Source organism: Neophocaena asiaeorientalis, unplaced genomic scaffold, assembly GCF_003031525.2.
Source record: "Neophocaena asiaeorientalis asiaeorientalis breed wild unplaced genomic scaffold, Neophocaena_asiaeorientalis_V1.1 scaffold7, whole genome shotgun sequence".
NCBI lineage: Eukaryota > Metazoa > Chordata > Mammalia > Artiodactyla > Phocoenidae > Neophocaena > Neophocaena asiaeorientalis.
The window spans coordinates 10,695,838-10,702,955 of NW_020185337.1; positions in this window are offsets into that span (position 1 = coordinate 10,695,838).

Here is a 7,118-nt window from a genome sequence, read left to right on the forward strand (position 1 = left end):
AGATTTGTGTTTGTTTGAGTAGCTTGTGACTGATTGTGTACTCATTAAGTGTGAAAATTCTTTGATATTGTCACCTTACATTTTGTTAAATAACTATTGCTTTTGAAAAGCCTATTGTGTGTGGTTTAGGAGTTAGTTAATAGTGTCTACATTTTTTAAAGTTTTATATTAAGTATTTATATATTATAAGAAATTGCAGTAGGGCCATTTTCGATTAGTCAGTGTTTTCAGGCCTTGAAAAAAATCTTGACCAAGTGAAAAAAAAATACATAGAAACAAATGACAATGAAAACAGGATGACCCAAAACCTATGGGACGTGGCAAAAGCAGTTCTAAGAGGGAAGTTTACAGCAATTCAATCTCACCTCAAGAAACAAGAAAAGTCTAAAATAAACAATCTAACCCTACACCTAAAGCAACTAGAGAAAGAACAAAGAAAACCCAAAGTCAGCAGAAGCAAAGAAATCATAAAGATCAGAGCAGAAATAAATGAAATAGTGGCTGTATCAATTTACATTCCCACCAACAGTGCAAGAGGGTTCCCTTTTCTCCCCACTCTCTCCAGCATTTGTTGTTTGTAGATTTTCTGATGATGCCCATTCTAAGCAGTGTGAGGTGATACCTCATTGCAGTTTTGATTTGCATTTCTCTAATAATTAGTAATTATTGGGTAGCTTTTCACATGCCTCTTGGACATCTGTATGTCTTCGCTGGAGAAATGTCTATTTAGATCTTCCCCCCATTTTTGATTGGGTTGTTTGTTTTCTTAATATTGAGCTGCATGAGCTGTTTATATATTTTGGAGATTAATTCTTTCTTCATTGATTCATTTGCAAATATTTTCTCCCATTCTGAGGGTTGTCTTTTCGTCTTATTTATAGTTTCCTTTGCTGTGCAAAAGCTTTTAAGTTTTATTAGGTCCCATTTGTTTATTTTTGTTTTTATATCCATTACTCCAGGAGGTGGGTCAAAAAGGATCTTGTGCTGATTTACGTCCAAGAGTGCTCTTCCTATGTTTTCCTCTAAGAATTTTATAGTGTCTGGTCTTACATTTACATCTTTAATCCATTTTGAGTTTATTTTTGTGTATGGTGTTAGGAAGTGTTCTAATTTCATTCTTTTACATGTAGCTGTCCAGTTTTCCCAGCACCACTTATTGAAGAGACTATCTTTTCTCCATTGTATACCCTTGCCTCCTTTGTCATAGATTAGTTGACAATAAGTGTGTGGGTTTATCTCTGGGCTTTCTATTCTGTTCCATTGATCTATATTTCTGTTTTTGTGCCAGTACCATATTGTCTTGATTACTGTAGCTTTATAGTATAGTCTGAAGTCAGGGAGTCTGATTCCTCCAGCTCCGTTTTTTTCCCTCAACATTGCTTTGGCAATTTGGGGTCTTTTGTGTCTCCACACAAATTTTAAGATTTTTTGTTCTAGTTCTGTAAAAAATGCCATTGGTAGTTTGATAGGGATTTTACTGAATCTCGAGATTGCTTTGGGTAGTATAGTCATTTTCACAGTATTGATTCTTCCAATCCAAGAACATGGTATATCTCTCCATCCATTTGTGTCATCTTTGATTTCTTCCATCAGTGTCTTATAGTTTTCTAAGTACAGGTCTTCTACCTCCTTAGTTAGGCTTATTCCTAGGTATTTTATTCTTTTTTTGCAATGGTAAATGGGACTGTTTCCTTAATTTCTCTTTCTGCTCTTTCATTGTAAGTGTATAGGAATGCAAGAGATTTCTGTGTATTAATTTTGTATCCTGCAACTTTACCAAATTCATTGATTAGCTCTACCAGAGGGAACCCTCTTGCAGTGTTGGTGGGAATGTAAATTGATACAGCCACTATGGAGAACAGTATGGAGGGTCCTTTAAAAACTAAAGATAGAATTACCATATGACCCAGCAATCCCACTACTGGGCATATACCCAGAGAAAACCATAATTCAAAAAGACACATGCGTGACAATGTTCATTGTGGCACTGTTTACAATAGCCAGGTCATGGAAGCAACCTAAATGCCCATCGACAGATGCGTGGATAAAGAAGATGTGGTACATATATACAATGGAATATTACTCAGCCATAAAAAGGAATGAAATTGGGTAATTTGTAGAGATGTGGATGGACCTAGAGACCATCATACAAAGTGAAGTAAGTCAGAAAAAGAAAAATGGAATCTAGAAAAATGGTACAGGTGAACCAATTTGCAGGGCAGAAATTGAGACACAGATGTAGAGAACAAATGTATGGACACCAAAGGGGAAAAGCGGGGGTGGTGGGACAGTGAGGGGATGTACTGGAAGATTGGGATTGACATATATAGTCTAAGATGTATAAAATAGATAAATAATAAGAACCTGCTGTATAAAAAATAAAATAATATAAAATTTGAAATATAAGACCTATCTGATAAAGGACTTATCCAAAATATATAAAAACCTCTTAAATCTCAACAATAAGAAAATACTCTATTAAAAAGTGGGCCAAAGACTTAACAGACACCTCACCAAAGAAGATATACAAATAGCAAATAAAGTTATAAAAATATGTTTGACATCACATGTCATTACAGAATTGCAAATTAAAACAACAATGAGATGGCACTACACACCTACTAGAACAGCAAAAATCCTAAACACTCACACACCAAATGCTGGCAGGGATGTGGAGCAACAGGAACTCTCACTCATTGCTGTTAGGAAAGCAAAATGGTGCAGCCACTTTGGAAGTTATTTTTGTGATTTCTTAAAAAAACTAAACATACTCTTACTACATAATTCAGAAACTATGCTCTTTGGTACTTACCCAAAAGAACTGAAAACTGTTCATACAAAACATCCATACAAAAACCTGCACATGAATGTTTATAACAGCTTTTTTCAAAACTACCAAAACTTAGAAGCAACCAAGATGTCCTTCAGTAAGTGAATGGATACACAAAACTGTGGTACATACAAACAATGGAATATTATTCAGTGCTGAAAAGAAATGAGCTTTCCAGCCATGAAAAGACATGGAGGAAATTTAAATGGATATTTCTAAGTGAAAGACGCCAATCTGAAAAGGCTACATACTGTATGATTCCAACTATATGACATTCAGGAAAAGACAAATCTATGGAAACAACAAAAGGAGCAGTGGTTATAAGGGGTTAATGGGGCAGCGGAGGGATAAATAGGCAGACTACAGAGGATTTTTAGGACAATGAATCTATTCTGTATGATATTACAATGGGTACATGTTATTATACATTTGTCAAGCCCACAGAATGTACAATGCCAAGAGTGAACCCTAATATAAATTAATGATTTGGGGTGATAATGACATGTCAATGTATGTTCATTGACTGTAACAACCACACCACTATAGTACAGATGCTCATAGTGGGGGAGGATGTACATGTGTGGGAATGGGCATGTATGAGAATTCACTGTACTTTCCAAACAATTTTGCTGTGAGCATAAAACTGCTATAAAAAATAAAGTTAATTTTAAAAAGTTTAAAAGAAGAAATAATGGAATAGAAAAGAAGAAAACATTAGCAAAGATCAATAAAACTAAAAGCTGCTTCTTTGAGAAGATAAACAAAATTGATAAACCCTTAGCCAGACTCATCAAGAAAAAAAGGAGAGGACACAAATCGATAAAATTAGAAATGAAAAAGGAGAAATCACAACTGACACCACAGAAATACAAAGGATTATAAGAGACTACTACAAAAAACTATACGCCAATAAAATGGACAACCATGAAGAAATGGACAAATTCTTGGAAAGGTACAGTTTTCCATAACTGAACCAGGAAGATTTAGAAAACATAAACAGACCTATCAAAAGTAATGAAATTCAAACTATAATTAAAAATCTTCCTACAAACAAAAGTCCAGGACCAGATGACTTCACGGGGGAATTCTATCAAACATTTAGAGAAGAGCTAATACTGATCCTTCTCAAACTCTTCCAAAAAATTGCAGAGGGAGGAACACTGCTAAATTCATTCTACGAAGCCACCATCACCCTGATACCAAAACCAGAAGAAGATATCACAAAAAAGAAAATTATAGACCAAAATCACTGATGAACATCGATGCAAAAATCCTGAACTAAACACGAGCAAACAGAATCCAACAACATATTAAAGGGATAATACATCATGATCAAGTGGGATTTATTCCAGGGATGCAAGGATTCTTCAATATACAAAAATCAATCAATGTGATACACCATATTAACAAATTAAGGAATAAAAACCATATATCATCTCAATAGATGCAGAAAAAGCTTGTGACAAAATTCAACACCCATTTATGATAAAAACTCTCCAGAAAATGGGCATAGAGGGAACCTACCTCAACATAATAAAGGCCATATATGACAAACCCACAGCCAACATCATACTCAATGGTGAAAAACTGAAAGCATTTCCACTAAGATCAGGAACACGACAAGGAGGTCCACTCTCACCACTATTATTCAACATAGTTTTGGAAGTCCTAGCCATGGCAATCAGAGAAGAAAAAGAAATAAAAGGAACACAAATTGGAAAAGAAGAATTAAGACTGTCACTGTTTGCAGATGACATGAGACTATACATAGAATATCCTAAAGATGCCATCAGAAAACTACTAGAACTAATTAATGAATTTGGTAAGGTTGCAGGATACAAAATTAATGGACACAAATCTCTGGCATTCCTATACACTTACAATGAAGAATCAGAACGAGAAATTAAGGGAACAATCCCATTTACCATTGCAACAAAAAGAATAAAGTATCTAGGAATAAACCTACCTAAAGAGGTAAAAGACCTGTATTTAGAAAACTATAAGACACTGATGAAAGAAATCAAAGATGACACAAACAGATTGGAGAGATATACCATGTTCTTGGATTGGAAGAATCAATATTGTGAAAATGACTATACTACCCAAAGCAATCTACAGATTCAGTGTAATCCCTATCAAACTACCAATGGCATTCTTCACAGAATTAGAACAAAAAATTTTACACTTCGTATGGAAACACAAAAGACCCTGAATAGCCAAAGCAATCTTGAGGGAAAAAAAACAGAGCTGGAGGAATCAGGCTCCCTGACTTCAAACTATACTACAAAGCTTTAGTAAACAAGACAGTATCGTACTGTCACAGAAACAGAAATATAGACCAATAGTATAGGATAGAAAGCCCAGAGATAAATCCACGCACATATGGTCATCTAATTTACGACAAAGGAGGTAAGACCATACAGTGGAGAAAAGACAACCTCTTCAATAAGTGGTGCTGGGAAAACTGGACAGCTACATGTAAAAGAATGAAACTAGAACATTCCCTAACACCCTACCCAAAAATAAACTCAAAATGGATTAAAGACCTAAATGTAAGGCCAGACACTATAAAACTCTTAGAGGAAAACATAGGAAAAACACTCTTTGACATAAAACACAGCAAGATCTTTTTTGACTCACCTCTTACAGTAATGAAAAGAAAAAGAGAAAGAAACAAATTGGACCTAATTAAACTTCAAAGCTTTTGCACAGCAAAGGACAGCATAAACAAGACAAAAAGACAACTCTCAGAATGGGAGCAAATATTTGCAAATGAAGCAACTGAAAAAGGACTAATCTCCAAAATATACAAACAGTGCATGCAGCTTAATATTAAAAAACAAACAACCCCATCAAAAAATGGGGGGAAGATCTAAATAGACATTTCTCCAAAGAAGACATACAGATGGCCAAAAAGCACATGAAAATATGCTCAACATCACTAATTATTAGAGAAATGCAAGTCAAAAGTACAATGAGGTATCACCTCACACCAGTCAGAATGGCCATTATCAAAAAATCTTGAAACAGTAAATGCTGGAAAGGGTGGGGTGAAAAGGGAACCCTCCTGCACTGTTAGTGGGAATGTAAATTGATACAGCCACTATGGAGAACAGTATGGAGCTTCCTTAAAAAACTAAAAACAGAACTACCATATGACCCAGCAATCCCACTACTGGGCATATACCCTGAGAAAACCGTAATTCAAAAAGAGACATGTACCACAATGTTCATTGCAGCACTATTTACAATAGCCAGGACATGGAAGCAACCTAAATGTCCATCAACAGATGAATGGATAAAGAAGATGTGGCACATATATACAATGGACTATTACTCAGCCATAAAAAGAAACAAAACTGGGCTTTCCTGGTGGTGCAGTGGTTGAGAGTCCACCTGCCGAAGCAGGGGACAAGGGTTCGTGCCCGGGTCTGGGAAGATCCCACATGCCACGGAGTGGCTGGGCCCGTGAGCCATGGCCGCTGAGTCTGTGCGTCCGGAGCCTGTGCTCCGCAATGGGAGAGGCCACAACAGTGAGAGGCCCTCGTACCGCAAAAAAAAAAAAAAAAAAGAAAAGAAACAAAACTGAGTTATCCTTAGTGAGGTGGATGGACCTAGGGTCTGTCATACAGGATGAAGTAAGTCAGAAAGAGAAAAACAAATACCATATGCTAACACATATATATGGAATCTAAAAAAAAAAAATGGTACTGATGAACCTAGTGGCAGGGCAGGAATAAAGATGTAGACATAGAGAATGGACTTGAGGACACGGCAGGGAGATGGGGACGCTGGGGCAAAGTGAGAGTAGCATCGACATATATATACTACCAAATATAAAATAGTTAGCTAGTGGGAAGCAGAAGCATAGCACAGGGAGATCACCTAGGTGTTTTGCGACAACCTAGAGGGGTGGGATAGGGAAGATGGGAGGGAGGCTCAAGAGGGAAGGGATATGGGGATATATGTATGCATATGGCTGATTCACTTTGTTGTACAACAGAAACTAACACAGTATTGTGAAGAAATTATACTCCAATAAAGAAGTATTAAAAAAATAAAGAGTAAATCCTAAGAGTTCCCATCACAAGGAAAAAAATTTTTTCTATTTCTTTAATTTTGTATCTATATGAGATAATCTGTGTTCACTAAACTTATTGTGGTAATCATTTCATGATGTATGTAAGTCAAATCCTTATGCTTTACACCTTAAACTTACACTGTATGTCAATTATATCTCAATAAAACTGGAAGAAAAGAAAAAGAAATGCAAAAAAAAAAAAAAAAA